Here is a 20,665-nt window from a genome sequence, read left to right as displayed (position 1 = left end):
TTAATGAGGAAAAAGTGACACTTGTTAATTTATATTTACCGAATGAAAAACAAAGAGAATTTCTTGAAAAAATAACAAAAATTTTGGAGAATGAAAGTGTAGGGAAAGTAATTGTGGCTGGGGATTTTAATTTAATCAGAGATAAAATAGACAGTACTAATCCCACCCGCTGTGGAGGAGCAAATAAAATGGGGATTTTAAATATGTGGATGCTTCGAAACGGCGTGGTTGATGTGTGGAGAGAGGTTAAAGGAATTGAGAGAGTATACACTTTTTTCTCTAAGATATATAATACATATTCTAGAATTGATTATATTTTTCTTTCTAAAGATTTGTTGAACAATGTGGATAAGGTAGATGTGTGAATTTTTAAAGATTCTGATTATGCAGAAGTTATGGTGGACTTAGATTTTAATTTTGAGAAAAAAAGAAGCTATTGGAGATATGACGAGAAATTGTATAAAAATGAAAAGGATAAAAAATGGATACTTAAAAAATTGGAGGAAAGTTGGAGATTAAATGATAACGGGGAGGTTAAATTTGAAATTGTTTGGGATGCGATGAAAGCGGTGTTTAGAGGGGAGAGTTCAAATTATCAAGTAGGATACCTGTACCTCGAGAACGTGGATTTTGGCAATCATGAGGATATATCCGAAGACCCAAATCTTCCTTTTATGTATAGCACAAGGGTGTAATAATGTATTTTTTGTTTGTTTGTTTGTTGCAAAAAAAGTAATAAAAAAAAAAAAACAGTATAAGGCAAATCCCTAGACAGGTGACAATTAGTATTATGTGTGTCTGTTCAGACGCATAACAAAGTGGAAACTAACTTCAGCACTGCTGAAGATGGTGAGAAATTTCTCAGAGGCAACAATTAGCCATTAGGTGCATTTCTGTTCTTACCACCACCTTTGGAAAACATCACCTGAATGTTGACTCATCTTTGAGAAACAACAGCAGGCAGTCTGCCTTAACTTAGTGCCCTTCAGATCTTTTGTGAATGTCACTCCTAAAAATTCAAGACACCAGAACCAAATTAGGAAAGAGTGGAATAAAAGGGCATGATCCCTCATCACCACTACCACCATAACACTTGGAAAAAATTGGTTGGAGAGCAGCATGAATGCCACTCCTGTGCCAAAAACTCTGACTTGCATTCCAGCATGTAAAATCTTGCAATATGTCCCAGGCAGGCCCTTAGCATGCCAGAAGCTCCAAGTAGAAGAGGCATGACTTTAAGAAGACATGGGATTGTTCAATAAACAATCTCCATCTTTTCTGACAATAGTAGTTGAGCAGCTGACCCATGTGACTGTATTGGGCCTTCAAGATTTCATTGGTGGACTTAAGGCAGTAAGGCAGTTGTTTGGTCTAGAATGGTTAAAAATCTGCATACTGTAAAATATTTCTGTGTCAATGTGAAAGCAGGGCTTTTGTCATCTACAAAAGGATCTGTGTACCTTGGAAAAGAAAGAAAGAAAGGGTTTTAACCTTTTTTACTGGACTTTGTATTTCCAAAAACTGAAAAATCTCTGGTGAGACAGTAGAGCATTCAGAGCCTTTAGTTGTCTGCATCATCACCCGGTGTGAGAGTGATGAGTGCCTTGAAAAGCAGTTGTGGGGCTCCTTAAGCCAACATGCAGTCCAAGAGGAGTGGACTTTAGGAGAGGATGGGCAATAACTCCTGGCTCTGGCTCCTTTTACCATCATTTGCAACACTGAAAATAAAATCAAAGTGGGCATCTCTTGGATCCCATGCCAAGCTACTTGGGAGAAGCCAACTGCTCCAGCCATTACTCTACCCTAGTGACAACCGCATCTCTCTGAAATGTACTATAAGATCAAATTAAAGAGCCAGAGCTTTCCGAAGACAGCTGCTGAAATATTGTTGCACATGGATATGTTAAACATATAAATATAGAACATAGAATAATAGATTTAGAAGGGACCTTAGAGGTCTTCTAGTCCAGTTCCCTATCCAAGTAGGAGACCCTATACCATTACGGACAAATGGTTGTTCAGTCTCTTCTTGAAAACCTCCAGTGAAGGAACATCCACATCTTCCAAAGGTAAGCCTTCCATTGTCAGAAAATATCTCCTTTGTTCTAGGTTTGATCTCTCCTTAATAATCTTCTACCCATTACTTCTTGTCCTGCCCTCAGGTGCTTTGGAGAATAGATCAACCTCTTCTTCTCTGTAACAGCCACTCAGGTACTGGAAAACATCATATCACCCCAGTCCTTCTTTTCACTGAAGTAGGCATACCTAATTCCTTCAGTCATTCATCATATGGTTTAGCCTCCAGTCCCCTAATCGTCATTATTGCTCTTCTCTGTGCTCTTTCTAAGGTCTCAACATCTTTTTTGTATCGTGGTGACCAGAAGTGGACACAATATAACCTCACCAGTGCAGTATGCAATAAAGCAGTACTATCACTTCATATGATCTTGAAACTATCCCTCTGTTAATACTACCTAGTACTGCCTTAGCTCTTTTGGTGGTTTTGATTGGCTGGCTGATAACGTAAGATAATAAACTGACTTTTAACCCCATGAATTCAATTGAAACAAACCTTTGTTTGCATATTTTATCATAAATGTGTATCTCATCAAACCAGTGCAGAGCACTGTAGTCTGTCCCATACAGCTTTCTAAGCTTCCTTAACGTTTTTGTATAAATTTATAGTAATTTCAGCTTAGAATGATTTATTAGATAAAAAAGAACATACCGTAACACGATAACAGGAAAAAGACCATTAAAGAGAAAGAAAGAAGTCATTTCCCCTTCTTTAAACAAAAAGTTTCTTACATAATTGTTGGCAAATCATCCTCATCAGCTTAATTGTGTTTTTTTTTTATGGTGCAGAATAGAAAAGGAAAAATCTGATATCTTACTTTCCATCTCTATTCTGGTACTGTTATGCACATAAAATGATTAATTAATTACATACATAAAAGGAATTGGGAGTGTCCATGCTAATTACCCACTGCATTACCCATTTCAGTGGCTCTGATTTATAGATGTATTGATACCACAAATTATTCTTACTAAACTCTCTTGCCTATTGTTCATGTTTCTTTACTTTTGCCTGCCTTTTATCTCATTTTTGCAGGTTAATGTTTTTTTTAGATCTGTTGATACTTAATAAATAATCTGTATGATTGCTAGCTCGACTGAGTGACACACATGCTTGCTCTGATGTGAATATAGAGTTGATTGTGAATGTGCTACGTGCAAACCATGCCAGAAATTACCCACCATAATTTTTCAACAATTTTAACATTCAGAAGGAACATTCTTTGTTTTATTATGAATGACCTCAAACTTTATAGCCCTTCTGTGACAGATCAGGACTCAATGTAATTCATTCATAGCTTTTTAAGCATGCTGGGAAATAACCCCTCTGAACGTAAGTAACTATAAATTGTGCCCTTTATAAAATAACATTTATGGTCACACATACATACCTTCTCCCACAAGAGTCCCCAAGGTTCTAAAATAAACGTTAGTAATTTAGCACCTACGTTCTTTGTCTAGTGTCGTTGAAGTGACTCTGTGTGCACCCGCATGTAAGAACCTTCAGTGCTTTTCTTACCAAACCTTCTCTGTAATAGTGTCAGAGGCTTTACAGAGAGTCCTTACAGACTGCAAGCGATGACACATGGCAGCCCTTCATGGATCTTCCTGCATCAGACAGTAGCAGCTGCAGAATCCCAGGACTGAATTCTCCCCCATATTTAATGACAAACAACTCCCTCCGTTTCAACAACTACAAATCAGTGTGGAACATTGTATTCCAGACACTTTCCTGGCCCTCTGCTTTATTATGCGATGGGATGCTTTCCTTCAGAGGAAAACCTTGAAACTGTGACAATTCTAGCTTTCACATTCAGAGTAGGAATATGAAGAACGGTTGCAGGAATTGGGTATGTCTAGTCTAGGGAAAAAGGGATGCGGTGGCTCAGGGGTTAGAGCTTGTCGATCGAAAGGTCGGCAGCTCAGCGGTTCAAATCCCTAGTGCTGCCGTGTAACGGGGTGAGCTCCCATTACTTGTCCCAGCTTCTGCCAACCTAGCAGTTTCGAAAGCATGTAAAAATGCAAGTAGAAAAAATAGGGACCACCTTTGGTGGGAAGGTAACAGCGTTCCGTGCGCCTTTGGTGTTGAGTCATGCCAGCCACATGACCACGGAGACAGCGCTGGTTCTTCGGCTTTGAAACGGAGATGAGCACCGCCCCCTAGAGTCGGCAACGACTAGCATGTATGTGCGAGGGGAACCTTTACCTTTACCTTAGTCTAGGGAAAAGAAGGAGTAGGAGTGACGTGATAGTAATGTTCCAATATTTGAGGGTCTGCCACAAAGAAGAGAAGGTCAACCTATTTTCCAAAGCACCAGAAGGCAATACAAGAAGCAATGGATGGAAACTAACCAAGAAGAGAAGCAACCTAGAATGAAGGAGAAATTTCCTGACAGTGAGAACAATAAACCAGTGGTACCGCTTGCTTTCAGAAGTTGTGGATGCTCCATCATTGGAGGTTTTTAAAAGGGACTGGACATCCATTTATCTGAAATGGCACAGGGTTTCCTGCTTAAGGTGTTGGACTAGTACAAACTTGATGGACATTACCTAACTGATGACCCCCATCCTGTCAAAGATCTTGGAGTTCTCATATCAAATGACCTTAATGCCAAAGCTCACTGCAACTACATAGCGAAAAAAGCCCTAAGAGCTGTAAACCTAATTTTACCCAGCTTCTTTTCTAAAAACTCTACACTACTAACTAGAGCATACAAAACATTTGCCAGTCCTATTCTTGAATACAGCTCATCCGTCTGGAACCCATACCACATCTCTGACATAAATACAATAGAAAGAGTCCAGAAATATTTTACTAGAAGAGTTCTTCACTCCTCCGAAAACAACAAAATACCTTATACCAACAGACTTGAAATCCTGGGATTAGAAAACTTACAACTCCGTCGACTTCGACATGACCTGTGTTTAACACACAAAATCATCTATTGCAATATCCTTCCTATCAAAGACTACTTCAGCTTCAATCGCAATATTACAAGAGCAAAAAATAGATTCAAGCTAAATGTCAACCGCTTCAAACTTGATTGCAGAAAATATGACTTCTGTAACAGAGTTGTTAATGCTTGGAACTCATTACCTGACTCCATAGTCTCTACTCAAAATCCCAAAATCTTCAACCAAAAACTGTCTACTATTGACCTCACCCCATTCCTAAGAGGGCTATAAGGGGCGTGCATAAGAGCACAAAAGTGCCTACCGTTCCTGTCCTATTGTTCCCTTCATCATATCAAATTGATATAGTTGATGCATATTTTTTATACATATATGTATATTTTCTTCAAATTATGTTGTTTTATCTATGACAATTGTTTGTGTATACTGTTGTGACAAAAAAGAAATAGAAGACCTCCAAAGTTCCTTCCTCCCAATGATGATGACAATGACGATGATGATGAGTAAAGTGTGACAATCTAGATCCAGGAATTCTGCCATATTGTCTGAATATTTTTCTGGATGTCATTCCAGACCTTACTCCAATCTATTGGACTGAAGGCATGGAACACTGATACAGAGGACTTAGAGCACAAGACAACTGATGTGTGTATATGTGTTAGCTGACAAGGACATGGGGGCATGGAAGCCGATTTAAGTCAGGATGACTTTGGCTGATCTCAAAACAGAAGACCTCCAGGAGTCCCAAGACTGTACACTAGACTGGGAAGTCCTAGGCTACCAGATCTAGGCAGGAAAATACTGCTGGTATCTCACCCCGAAGCCACTGATGATCTCACCCAACGGCTTCATGTAGATGTTGAACAGCAGGGGCGAGAGAATCGACCCCTGCGGTACCCCACAAGTGAGGCACCTCGTGGTCAACCTCTGCCCCCCTGTCAACACCGTCTGCGACCGGTCGGAGAGATAGGAGGAGAACAACCGGTACACGGTGCCTCCCACTCCCAATCCCCCCAACCGGCGCAGCAAGATACCATGGTCGATGGTATCAAAAGCCGCTGAGAGGTCTAATAGGACCAGGGCAGAGAAGTACCCCCTGTCCCTGTCCCTCCAGAGATCATCCACCAATGCGACCAAAGCTGTCTCCGTGCTGTATCCGGGTCGGAAGCCGGACTGGAACGGGTCTAGATAGACATCTTCATCCAGGTATTGGGGTAGCTGTTGCGCCACAGCACTCTCTACAACCTTCACCACAAAGCGAAGGTTGGAGACTGGACGATAATTACCCAAAATAGCTAGGTCCAGGGAGGGCTTCTTGAGGAGGGGTCTCACCACCGCCTCTTTCAAGGCGGCAGGGAAAACCCCTTCCAACAGAGAAGCGTTGATAATCCTCTGGAGCCAGCCTCGTGTCACCTCCTGAGTGGCCAATACCATCCAGGAAGGGCACGGGTCCAGTAAACATGTCGTGGCGTGAAGCCTCCCCAACAACCTGTCCACGTCCTCGGGAGCCACAGGGTCAAACTCATCCCAAACAGACTCGACAAGACGTGCCTCCTCTCCCTCGCTTGGATCATCCCAATTTCGGTCCAGACCGTCCCGGAGCTGAGCAATTTTATCGTATAGATAACCACTAAACTCCTCGGCTTGTCCCTGCAAAGGGTCATCCCGCACCTCCTGGTGAAGGAGGGAGCGGGTCACCCGAAACAGGGCGGCCGGGCGGTTATCTGCCGACGCAATGAGGGTGGAGGCGTAGGAGTGCCTCGCCTCCCTCATTGCCACTAGGTAGGTCCTAGAATAGGACCTAACTAGTGTCCGATCAGCTTCGGAATGACTGGACCTCCAGGTGCTTTCTAGGCGTCTTCTCTGGCGTTTCATCTCCCTCAGCCCCTCGGAGAACCAAGGGGCCGGACGAGATCTGTGCCGGGTCAGAGGCCGCAAAGGCGCGACACAGTCCAAGGCCCCAGCCGCGGCCTGTTCCCAGGCCACGACTAGTTCCTCAGTCGTGCCGTGGGCCAGATCCTCAGGGAATGGCCCAAGCTCCGTCAGGAACCTCTCGGGGTCCATCAGGTGCCTGGGACAGAACCAACGTATAGGTTCCGTCTCCCTGCGATGGTGAGTGGCGGTACGGAAGTCTAGGTGAAGGAGAAAATGATCGGACCATGACATTGGTTCTGTTACTAAATCATCTAATTCCAGATCATTTAACCACTGTCCAGAGATATAAATCAGATCCAGCGTGCCTCCCCCCATGCGCGTAGGGCCATCATTTATTCAAATCAGGTCCAAGGCCGTCATGGAAGCCTGGAACTCCCGAGCTGCCGTCGATAACAAGCCAGCCGATGGCAAGTTGAAATCCCCCATGACTATAAGTCTGGGGGTCTCAACTGCCACAGCGGCAAGTACCTCCAACAGCTCAGGCAGGGCTGTGGTCATGCAGCAAGGAGCCAGGTACGCGATCAACAAGCCCAACTGATTCCTATGGCCCCACCGCACATAGAGGGATTCACAGCCGGCGATCTGAGGAACAGCTATCGGTTCGGAACTGAAGTGTGTGTGTGCACTTGCTTGCTTCGCTCACGTGCGGCACCTCTGCACATGCACAGAGCATCCATGATAAAGTCCAGGCAGGTGGGCAGAGCCTCCCGCCACCGCTACCAATTTAACATAACATCAGAGTTGGAAGGGACCTTGGAGGCCTTCTAGTCCAACCCCCTGCCCAGGCAGGAAACCCTACACCATCTCAGTCAGATGGTTATCCAACATTTTCTTAAAAATTTCCAGTGTTGGAGCATTCACAACTTCTGAAGGCAAGTCGTTCCACTTATTAATTGTTCTAATTGTCAGGAAATTTCTCCTTAGTTCTAAGTTGCTTCTTTCTTTGACCAGTTTCCACCCATTGCTTCTTGTTCTACCCTCAGGTGCTTTGGTGAACAGCCTGACTCCCTCTTCTTTGTGGCAGCCCCTAAGATATTGGAACACAGCTATCATGTCTCCCCTAGTCCTTCTTTTTGTTAAACTAGACATACCCAGTTCCTGCAACCGTTCTTCATATGTTTTATCCTCCAGTCCCCTAATCATCTTTGTTGCTCTTCTCTGCACTCTTTCTAGAGTATTTGCCGGAACCGGGGCAAATTGGTAGAAACCCACCACTGGTCCTAAATATAGATTGCACTGCGGTAAATCCAATGCTCTATGCTATGGTTCTATCTGAACTTTCTTGACATTGAGGCAGGATGTGCATATCACTCTAAGCCTTTGCTTGTATAACCATGACTATTAAATAAACCATTGTTGGTTGATCTTCCACAATAAGCCTAAATCAAGCAAGCCATACTCCAGCTTATTATGGTGTTGAACCAGACCAAAATGTTGAAAGAGTCACTGTATTTTACTTGAACTTGCTGAGGTTTCCATTCCACATTACATCATGCATATTATGGGAAGCCAGAATGCTGGTGGTAGAACATTGCTTTCATGTCATTCTGTTAACTCTTCCCTTCCAGAAAATGGCTTGCAAATATTGGCACCAACTGAGCTTCCAAATTAACCCTCATGTTACCATATACTAATACTGTATGTGTAATATAATGTGTAATACAATAACCACACACTAATACTGTATGTGTAATATAATAACATGCAACACATGTGATCTTATTCACACCAATATAGAGAGTTAGAATGTCATGTGGCTGGTTTGTTTTTGGCTTAATGCATTTTGTCAGCTCCATCCCTGACATCTCTAAGCATGATTTATGACTTAAGAAATGTGAACCCAGACAATTGTGGTTTACTGACCTAAGTATGGTTTTGTTTAATATGTGAACTCAGTTACAGGGGCTAACCTAGGATGCTCCCACTAAAACCCCCTGAAATAATTGGCCATAATTGTATATCAATTGTATAACTACTGAATTTTGACAAAGAATGAACTATTAAAAACCAAAGAGAAAAAGAATTAGAAAAGTCAGAAAAGGAAGGGGGTGCAAAAAATATTAAAAAATAAATTTTAAAATACCCCTATATCGAGTAGGAGAGGTTTTCTATTTTCATGTCCTCAGCTGAAATGCTAGGGTGACCAGTTCCAGAGATTTTCCCACTTTGTTTTACCAAAGTGTGTTTTAGCCAGGCAAATATAGACAAGTCAATCTTGGTTACTGTGAGTATGTAGTTTTCTTCTGAACAGATTGAGTCCACCTGCTAGGATAAATTCCTTGTAAAAAGATATTTGTGGAATAATAAATCTTTCTCAAGCAGCTCTCCATTAGACATAAGATATCCATCATTTCTCTTTGTGAGCATTCAAGTTTAAAAGCAAATTCTTTCTTCCCAGAAAATGCTGCCCTCATCAGCCCTATTGTAGCTTAACTAGGTGAGTCCCAAGTATGAACACAAATCTCTCGATTTACCTCTGTTTTAACAAAATTACACAGAATAAGACTTTTCCCAAATAGATAGCTTATATAAAGTGACTTTTACATTTGCCAGGGACTGCCTTTATGCCTTTAACCGTCTGCACAAGTCACAGAAATTCAACAGGTGCAGTTTCTCTTGGCATGAATATGCAGCGGAGAGAAATGTGAGACCTTTTCCCTAAGCCAAGGAACTTAGCATGTGACATGTGGCTTCTGCCAAAGAGATGGTTGGCACTGTCAACCTTAAAAAGCCCTTTCATGGGAGACTTAAGTGTACTTGTTGGGAATGTTGGCCTGAGGGAAGAAGGACCCCTGGCCTGCTTCTGTTCAGACAGTGTTTCTGCATCCCAGATTTGTGTAACGTGGCAGTTCCTGAAGCGTTCAGGCTTCAATAGTCATGAAAGTTTATACATGCTTGTTGGATCAAAAGAGAACTTTCTCCTCTATCAATATTGTCATTTAACAACCCCATAATCCCTTGTGGGGTGGTGTCTGGGCAACTGAATGGAGCTAGGAGGGTGTTTTAATGACCAGATGCCCTCCCTGTCACCAGTGTGGAATTTCGTTCAGCAAATATATTCTCAGTGTGCCCAGAGAGAAATCTACCTAGGATTGAACTCACAGCCTCCTGATTGTGAGGCAAGAGCTCCACCTCTAGGCCACCCGCACCACTTCTTTCTCCTCTATCAATATCTTCAGGAAATAAAAGGATATACAGATAGTCCCCCTTAACAACAACAAGCAGGTGTTCGAAGTTATGATGGCACTGAATGGTCCTCATATAGTAGCTGTGGTTGTCACAGCATTGTCATTGTGATCACATGATCATGATTCTGGGGCTTAGCAATCAGCTCACAATTATAACGTTGCAGCATCTGATAATCATGTGATCGCCATTTGCGATCTTCATGGCCAGCTTTCGACAAGCAAAGTCGATAGGGTAGCTGGCAGGAGGTTACAAATGGTGGTCACAGGAAGTTGCCATTTCATGAGATTCACCTAACAATGACAATCAGGAGTGCCACAGTGCTGTTGTAATTTGGTGCAGCCACACAATGTCATGCTAAGCAAGAACTGACTGTATTTATCGATTCTTGGGATGGATTCAATAGGTGGATAAAAATGCCAAATCCAGTCATGGACATCTGACTGATGAACCAATAATAACATAAGAAGTTCTGCAAAAAATACCATTTGCCTGCAAGCAAGAACCGGTGGGACCATAAAATAGATGAAATAATAGAAAAGGAAGAAGATAAAGTGCTCTGGAACATTCCAGTTCCAACTGACAGGCACCCACCATGTAATATCCCAGTCTTAACAACTGTTGATAAGAAAGATTAAAAAAAAGTCTATATACTGGATGTGGCAGTACCTGGAGACAGTAGAAGAGAAGAAAAAGAACTGGAGAAGATAACAAAACACAAAGACCTGCAAATAGAAATAGAACGACTATGGCAAAATAAAGCAAAGGTATCTATGGAGATTCTCAGTCATCCAGGTCATGGTTGTCCCAAAAGGGCTTTTTTCCCACTACTCAGGTGACTCTGACAACACAGATAAACCTCCAGGTGGCCTCAATGACTCTAAAAGAATGCAAATGACTAGCTGTCTGCAAGGAGTATAAAGCCCTCCACTCTCTACTTCTTGGATGAGAAGCTAAAGGTCTTCAAAGAAAAACCAGAAAGTCCAGTTGCCTCTTGAAAAAAGCACCTTTGGGAAAGAATAGAATAGAATAGAATTTTTTATTGGCCAAGTGTGATTGGACACACAAGGAATTTGTCTTGGTGCATATGCCTACCGTTCCTGTCCTATTGTTTTCTTTCATTATATCCAATTAATATAGTTATTGCATGCTTATGCTTACATATATATGCTTATATATTATATAGTTACTTTCATGCTTATGCTTATATTGTTGTGACAAAATAAATAAATAAATAAAATAAAATATGCTCTCAGTGTACATAAAAGAAAAGATACCTTCATCAAGGTACAACACTTACAACACTTAATGATAGTCATAGGGTACAAATTTAACACTTAATGATACAACCCTTAATGATAGTCATAGGCTACAAATAAGCAATCAGGAAACAATCAACTTAAATATAAATCATAAGAATACTAGCAACAAAGTTACAGTCATACAGTCATAAGTGGAAGGAGATGGGTGATGAGAAGATTAATAGTAGTGCAGACATTTTATTATCAAGCATATATCTCTGTTTTTAAATTTTATTTTGAAATAAATTGAAATTCCCTCAGGGGGAAAAAAATTGGAACTCTTTGAATGTCGGAATAAAGCATTGTATTCTGCCTGAAAACACCAAAATTCAGTAAGACGTTACCTTTTAAATGAAAGTGGGAATTTCCTGCATTGCAAGATGATGGTATCTTGGGCTTTCCTGTATTCTGCACCATTTTAAACATGAAAGCTTTGATATCAAAGAAATTTCTTTCAGTCTTTTCCAATATAGTATCTTCCCTGTTACAGGAGACAACAGCTCTTTCCACCTGGAGCCATCATTTAGAATGCAACAAGGAAGGCAAGGTTGCTTCAAAATAGGCAGATAAATAAAATAAATTGCATAAGTAGATGAATTACTTGAAACAGTCTTCTTAATGCTGAAGCTTTCTGCATACTCAAAGTCCAAATGTCTATTCTGGGAATTCTTCTCCACTACACTTCCCAAAGAGTTCAAGGCTGGGAAGGTTTCTTTCTTAAAATTTGCCTCAATCTTTTTCAAAAAGGAGTCCAACACCCCCATCTTGTGGTGTAGATCAAAACTTCAGGCTCACAGCTCACCTGGTGGCAAATCTCCACTCTGAGAGACAATGTTCCAAATATAACTCCCACAACTGATTCCAGACTGCTTAGTGACAGAGCCATGTTTATAATCTTCAAGCTCCAGATTTTCCTGTTCTTACTGAAGTGGTTTATTATTATTATTATATATTTGTGGAATGTGTAATTAGGCTTGATTGACTGGTTTGCTGATGTTTCATGAAAGCTAGGAATTGATGGCATTGCAATGTTTCAGCAACCTCTGTCAAACTCTTTTGTCTCTATTGAGTGATAATATTTGGCTTTCTAAGAAGACCACACCTCACAATCTGTTCCTGAAGGCTAATCCTTGATTCTGTGTATCTCCTTGTAAATTAATGCTGCATAGCTTCTTCTCCAGAAATACTACACTACTAACCAGAGCATATAAAACATTTGCTAGACCAATTCTTGAATACAGCTCGCCTGTCTGGAACCCATACCTCATTTTGGACATTAATACAATTGAGCATGTCCAGAAATATTTTACAAGAAGAGTTCTCCACTCCTCTGATTACAACAAAATGCCTTATGCCACCAGACTTGAAAACCTGGGTTTAGAAAATGTAGAACTCCGCTGCCTTCGACATGACCTGAGTTTAACTCATAGAATCATCTGTTACAATGTCCTTCCTGTTGAAGACTACTTCAGCTTCAATCACAACAATACACGAGCACACAATAGTTTTAAGCTTTATGTGAACCATTCCAAACTTGATTGTAGAAAATATGACTTCAGTAACAGAGTTGTTAATACCTGGAACGCACTATCAGACTCTGTGGTCTCTTCCCAAAATCCCCAACCAGAAACTATCTACTATTGACCTCACCCCATTCCTAAGAGGTCTATAAGGGGCGTGCATAAGAGCACAAGCGTGCCTACCGTTCCTGTCCTAATATTCCCTTTAATTGTATCCAATTCGTATAGTTATTACATACTTATGCTTATATATATGCTTATATATTGTATAGTTATTTCATGCTTATGCCTATATATACTGTTGTGACAAATAAATAAAATAAAATAAAAATAAATAAAAACTTGAGAAATAGCAGACCAAGATCATGGATGCTTTCCATAATCTCAAACCAATCCCTTACTACTGATTCTTTTTCTAATTCCAAATGTCTGTGAATTGCCTTCTTAGTGCCAGGTAGTTCTGAGTTCTCAGCCAATCTGAGCTTTTAAGCAAGCAAACCTCCAGCCTCACTTTTATGCCCCTGAAGAATTAAAGAAACAAAACAAAACAAAACAGGGACACAGCAGCTGCCCAAGCATTGCTTAGAAATATACTTGTCCAGAAACAGGCTGGGAGGGATGGGGAAAGAAGGGGAGGGGAAGAGAGGAGAGGAGAAGGAAGGAGAGAAGTAGGTTTGGAAAGAAGGGGGTTAATCCCCTATTTATTTATTTATTTATTTAATCAAATTTTTATACCGCCCTATCTCCCGAGGGACTCAGGGCGGTTTACAGCCCGATAAAAATACAAATATAATACAAGATAAAACACTGATTACCCTGCATCGTACTGTACATTTCTCAGTTCACATCACATTTATTGTTTTCTAGGTGTATGCCTTAATTATTTTCTTCATAATGTCTTCCTTGTTTAACATGTAATTGTATAGGTTGTATATGTTTGACCAGCATTTCTCTGTGTGTGTGTCTTTGTGCATGTGTGCATGTGTTGTGGCTCCAGCCCCTCCCCCTGGGCCTGGCCCCCGCCAGAGAGTGACTCAGAGAGTGAGGGGGAAGGGCCATCAGGGCTCCCCTCTGCAGGGCTGGCCTCTCTGGCTCAGCTCCAGGAGCCAGAGGCAGGCCAGGTGGAGGAGGTGACGAGGCCTCTGTCTCCTGTATCTCCCCCCACCCAGGCAATGCTTCCAGACCCAGCTGTGGACAATCAGTCCTGGTTAGATCCCAGGTTTCATAGACAAGAGAGGCAGGAATAACAGAAGAAGGGGTGGAGCAGGCTTAGAAAGTGCTGAGTCACGGAGCCACATTCCACAGGGTATAAAAGCAGGAGGGGCTGCTCTACTACTTCGTGACAGACAAATCAAACTGACTGGAGAAAACTTGAGCTGAACTATTTGACTGAGCATTTGGCTTGGATTGCTGTTTGTTCCTGACTTCCTGGTTGCTCCAGTAACGAGCTTCTGACACACCGGCATCAAGGAAGATAAAAGAAAACCAGACGCTTGCTGGTTTGCTGCCAGAGCTGATAGCTGCTGTGGACTAAATTGCCGGCTAATTGAGTCAGTTCACATGCCTCCCGGACTGAGGTAGGGGGGACAGAACAGCATGTAAGAGGAGGGTATAGTTTTTGCACGCTGCCTATATTTTTCTGAGCATTTTCAATTTTGATTCTTTTGTAGTGGCTCTAAACTTAGTTTGGCATTTGAGGGTTAGTCCCAGCTCTGCCTTATATTAGGGCTAAGGTTAGAGGTAGAGGTCAGATCTGGACTGCGAATATCCAGATTACTAGCTATGTCTTGATTAGTATGGATAACAACTCCTACTAAATGATCTGTTCAAAATGATATTTCTATGGAAAACATGGTAATTGGTTCCAGCTCCACGGAAATAAGTGACATTTTTTAAAAACATAATTATTTCTATGTAGATTAATAAATACTTCAGTAAAGGATAAAATAATATGTTTATAATTTAAAATTATTCTTACAGTCTCAGAATAGTTATTAAAAAAACAAAAAAATCTACTTTTTTGTCTTTCAAAATATCTTAGCAATGTAGACTGTTTTCTTTTTCTTCAGGACTTCATTGATACGCTGGTGGATGCATAATGCTTTATCCACATCTCAGCAAATTTGCATACTTCAATCAAGATTAGCATCAGCATCCATGACTTTTGCCTCACGACTTCTGCAGCTGGAAAGATATCTTGAGTGAACTCCATCACTTCCACATTACAGTTTTCCTCTGACAGAATCTTCCTTTTCTCCATTTTGCACAAACAAATATTAACAGTTTCTAAAACCTCAATGATAACCACATATATGCTAGCTATTCATTAACTAAATTTTGGTTTTCATTAAATGTGTCCTGGTATCAGTTTATAATTTGCACTAAATTATTCCAGTATCTCAGGGGTTGCCACAAAGAAGAGGGAGTTGGGCTGTTCTCCAAAGCACCTGAGGGTAGAACAAGAAGCAATGGGTGGAAACTGATCAAAGAAAGAAGCAATTTAGAACTAAGGAGAAATTTCCTGACAGTTAGCACAATTAATAAGTGGAACGACTTGCCTGCAGAAGTTGTGAATGCTCCAACACTGGAAATTTTTAAGAAAATGTTGGATAACCATCTGACTGAGATGGTGTAGGGTTTCCTGCCTGGGCAAGGGGTTGGACTAGAAGGCCTCCAAGGTCCCTTCCAACTCTGTTGTTATATTATATTATGTTATATTATATTATATTAAATTGAATATCAGATTATTCAAACTCACAATAATTGTGATCTTGCTACAGATGTCAGGGGAAAAAATGCAATTTTCTGTATCAGTTTGCTGCTATTTAATGGTTGTTCAAATTTTTTTAAACCCCAGATTTAGTAGCTTTCCTTATATTTTGGTTCTTGGGCAAATTACTTCTCTTTAGCCTTCATATTTTGCCTGCTAATAAAGAATTATTTTGTGATATGCCTGGCCAGATAGGAGTGGCCATAGCAGAAAAGTAACATATCAATCAAAATAATAAAGAAGAATATTTGTAGCTCAGGGTTGAAATGTTTTCCGCAAGAAACAATCAGAGAGCACCAAGGACCCCTCAAATCAAAATAAATCAAAATGATTTTCTGGGTGGACAAGGCTCCAACAACAAAACTTTCTGAGAATATCTGTAATATCTTCTCTACATTGCAAATATATGGAGCAGGTATATTTCTGCCCTCATATATATAGCCTGGTCTTTGTTATTTGGCAAAAATCAGTTATTTCATTTCTTTAAGCTGACCGAGAACTGATTTAGACCGAAATAATTTACATCCCAGCTGTCTTCAACTTGATGTCGTACTAAACTATTAGGTTTCACCTCCTATAATCCCAGCCATCTGGATGGGGATGGGGGACTTGAAATCTACTTAGTAACACTGCCATATTTGAAGGGGCCCTGAGCAAGATGTCATGTCAGAATATCTGGCTGCTAATCATCAAAAGTGCTTGAGTGCTCCTTCTTCCTGGAGGACATTTTCTTCCCCACTCCTCCTGCTTCTGCCCCAACCACTCTACCTCACTGCCCCTTGCCTCTTCCCTCCCCATTTTGCTACCACCAGCTGGCAAACATGAAAAGAAATGCTACACTAACTTTTCGGCTGAAAGAAACCATCATACCTAGATTACATAATTGTAATGGAACGTGTGGATGATCTTGGGGGAAAAAGGTGTTGTCTAGAAAACAATCAGACAAGACCAGGAGATGCTCCCGGTGGCTAAACAGTCAGAGGAAGAAACTTAGAAAAGATCAGGAAGTAGGATATTTGTACCTTCAGATTTGCAAGATTTTCTTAATGTAGCCTTACAATTAAGTAGATTTAGCTCGTCTAGTCATGTTTACCTGGGAAGATTGATCTGCAATGAGCTGGCCCATTTAAAGCCTCTTTATTGTCCTCAGAGCTGCTATTAAATGAACAATTCCATGTCACTTTTCATTTTCAACATTCCAAAACAGGGTACAATAAAACATGGGATTAAACTAATTAAAGCCCAGTAAAATAAAATAAGCATGCTAGGCCTTAAAATGGCAATTGTACAGTTGTAGTCTAGGAATTTCTCCTCACTTCACCTCATAAATGCAACCTCTGGGCATGTTTTCCTGCCGTGGTTGTAAAACCATATTTCCCCCTTTTATTTTGGCTTGGGTGCTCTTGATGTTTTTGCTGCAGTGCTTACAGTACTGTCCTCTGTAGAAGGTTAGCACCCACCCCTCTCCTAGAAGAATGAAATATTTGGAGAAATAGTAAAAAAGGAAGAATATTATATTTCCCTGGATGAGAAATGGAGAGATCACTTGGACTTCAAACAACAAGAAAAATCAAATACTTAGGGATATGGTTGACAGCGCATTGCAAAGCAATAAAGGACAATAATTACAACAAATTATTACAAGAAACAAAAAAAGATTTAGAATTGTGGAGAAGATGCAGCTGTCACTATTAGGAAGAATAGCAGCCGTAAAGATGTCTATACTACCAAATTTCCTGTATTTGTTTCAGACTGTTCCAGTCAAATTAGAAAAGACCTTTTTTAATGACCTTAATAAAACAATTGGAAAATTTATTTGGCAGGGGAAAAAACCTAGAATAAAAATGAAATATCTACAAGATATGAAGAGCAGAGGAGGATTTGGATTACCAAATTGGGAATTATATTATAGTGCAGCAACACTAGTTTGGTTAAAAGACTGGATCAATTTAAAGAATAAAAGAATACTAGCTATAGAAGGCCACGACCTACAGAGAGGATGGCATGCCTTCCTATGGGAAACAGGCCATACGAAACAAAAGTATTTCCACAGACATTTGATTAGAGATTTCCTAATAAACAATTGGACTAAAGTTAAAAAGAAACACTATATAAAAATCCCAATTTGGCTATCCACAATGGAAGCGATGATTCACCCAAATAATTTAGATTTGAATAAAATGCTAAAATATAAAGATCTATTAGATATTCATGGAAAATTAAAAACACTACAGGACCTCCAAGAACAAGGACTACGGGTTGACTGGTGGGCCTATCTTCAGTTACAAAATCGATACAAACAAGATATAAAAGAATATGGAATATATCTTAAACTACAGCAATTAGATAAAATTTCACTAGGGCCAGACAAAAAAAATATTACCCAAATTTATAAATACTTGCTAGAAGTAGAATTGGAAGAAGAAGTAGTGAAAAGATGTATGATTGCATGGGGTCAAAATATTGGACATAATATAAATTTATCAGATTGGGAGAAAATATGGAACAGAAATTATAAACTAACAAAATCAGCAGCATACAAAGAAAATGTATATAAAATGTTCTACAGGTGGCACCTGCCATCTTCGAGACTAGTGAAAATGTATCCCAAAATGTCTCCCATATGCTGGAAATTTAAAAATGAAGAGGGAACATATTACCATATGTGGTGGTCCTGCCCCGAATCATGTAAATATTGGTTAAAAATTAAAAAGTGGCTACAAGAAATCACGAATGAAAATTGGATCTAGAACCCGACCTTTTTTATTGGGGATTTTAAAAAAAATACGTGAAGAGTATAAAATATTTAATACTGCATATATTAACTGCTGCTAGGATGGCCTTCGCTCAATGTTGGAAACAGCCATGTGTGCACTCAGAGAGACTTATTATACAAAAGATTATGAATTGCGCAGAAATGGACAAACTAACTCTGAGTCTGAAGGATAAAGAGACATCAGTATTTTATGGTATATGGGAATGGTGGTATGGATGGATGGAAAGGAGATAGGAATATTTAGTTACTAAGTATAATCAATAGATAAAATAAGAACACAAATATGTATAATTTAATGTTTGTCATTATTGCACAGATTATTGTTAGATGAAAAACACCACAAATAGCTGTTAAATGATATAAGCTTTTCTTTTTCCTTTTTTTCTATGCTTTTAATGTAAAAAAAGTTCAATAAAGTATATATATATATATATAAATGGAGAAACAGGCTCTTGGAAAGCAGCCCTCACCTTCCTTAATAGCCCACAGCAGTGGTGGAATTCAAATTTTTTTGCTACCGGTTCTGTGGGCGTGGCTTGGTGGGCGTGGCAGGTGAAGGATACTGCAAAATCCCCATTCCCTCCCCACTCCAGGGGGAAGGATATTGCAAAATCTCCATTCTTACCCCACTCTGGGGCCAGCCAGAGGTGGTATTTGCTGGTCCTCCAAACTACTCAAAATTTCCGCTACCAGTTCTCCAGAGCCTGTTAGAATCTGCTGAATAGCACCCCTGGCCCACAGCAGATGTCAGCACTTAAGAGATAAAGAGATAGGTAGCTCTATTCATAAGCAAATACCCAAGATCCAACAAAGGTAGGATTAGCCATCAGCCACAATAGGAATTGCTCAATATCCTTTCAGAACACAAGCCTCTTCATTGCATCATCTCAGCAGTTCAAACTTCAGCCAAACCTGGGAGCTCAGACAACCTCAACTATGACCTCTACATAACCCCTACATGGCCCCGTGGGAGTCTGAGAACAGCCAATAGAATACATGTTCTTGCACAGGAACAGGAAGCTCAAGTGCAAAGCCCAAAAGGAGGTATAGCCCCCCCTCTCAACTCCATGTGGTCAGCTATCCAGAATCACATGTGCTTGGTGGTTCTGTTCATCATTAAACTATCTTTCAAATCAGCCTCCATGTTTCCGGTGTTTTTTTCCCGGCTTGGAACTGAACCAGATGGATATTTCTTCCAACATCTCCTTGCAGGCTAACTCTGCCATTTATTGGCTACATCACGAAGACAGGAATGCTTCTTTCTCTTCTCAATGGAGTCATTAGTAACTACAGTCTCTGGTGCCATTCCTTGTGCTCTTCTGATGGTTACTGATCAACCTAAGCATAGGCTCAGGGTTTCAAAGTCAGCTGAAGTGAAGGTGATGCAAGTCATTTTAAAGGGAGATTGGGAAATAGATAGCAGCATCCATGTGTGGGTATCTGGAGTGGTGAAGTGGAAAGACAAGATGGCAGTTGTGCCAGCACAACCCCAACACCACACCTTTTGTACATGCTCCATTGTTGTATGCATGTACAGGTGATTGGGGCTTGGCTCACACTGCCTTGGAAAGTGCTGGGAGTAGAAATGCTCTTGTGGGAACAGCATAGACGAAAACCATTGGTGTCAATGGGAATCAGCTACTGATTTAAATGGATGTCTTCTAATAGTTTTAAATCAGCCTTGGTAGGTGATTTGGGAATACTGTACTCACAGAATGGCTTCCATGGACAGTATAGCAAATTACAACACACTCTTCTCAGAAATCAAATTAGAGATGTTACACCCTACCGCTCCTTCTAATGCCTCTCATTTGATCTCCAGAGTTTAATTTAATTAAATTATACTGGTTTTAAATAGAGGGACACACTGTGATGCTGCCATTTACCATTTTTGTTTTCTAAGAATCTTTTGGCCCTACTTGTAAATTTAAAATGTTCTTGGAAAGAAATATGATGCTAGAGCAGGAGTGAAATGCCCCTGTTCAGACCAGATCAGCCGATCCAGTAGCAATGGTGGTAGCAAAAATCCCTGGCTCCTGCCCATGCCCACCAATGCCCACCCAATACCTGGTTGCCCACTTTCCTGCTTGCCACTTCTTTTAAAAAATGCTTTTAAAAGGTAAAAAAGAGAGGCTCTAACGATCACAGCTGAGCTGCGTGATCGTCAGAACTTTTTTTTTACTTTTAG

The 20,665-nt window shown here is 40.5% G+C and overlaps 1 long non-coding RNA gene across 1 annotated transcript; it reads left to right on the top strand.

The window, feature by feature from the left end:
• The first annotated feature begins 1,630 nt into the window (after positions 1–1,630).
• On the top strand, positions 1,631–16,037 carry LOC131188012 (uncharacterized). Its single transcript, XR_009152704.1, has 3 exons — positions 1,631–2,069; positions 2,163–2,211; positions 15,001–16,037. It is a non-coding gene; the product is annotated as an uncharacterized LOC131188012 (long non-coding RNA).
• The last annotated feature ends 4,628 nt before the right edge of the window (positions 16,038–20,665 follow it).

The sequence above is a fragment of the Ahaetulla prasina genome, chromosome 1 (assembly GCF_028640845.1).
Source record: "Ahaetulla prasina isolate Xishuangbanna chromosome 1, ASM2864084v1, whole genome shotgun sequence".
NCBI lineage: Eukaryota > Metazoa > Chordata > Lepidosauria > Squamata > Colubridae > Ahaetulla > Ahaetulla prasina.
Note: the sequence above shows the minus strand (reverse complement) of the source record. Positions and strands in the feature narration are given on the sequence as shown.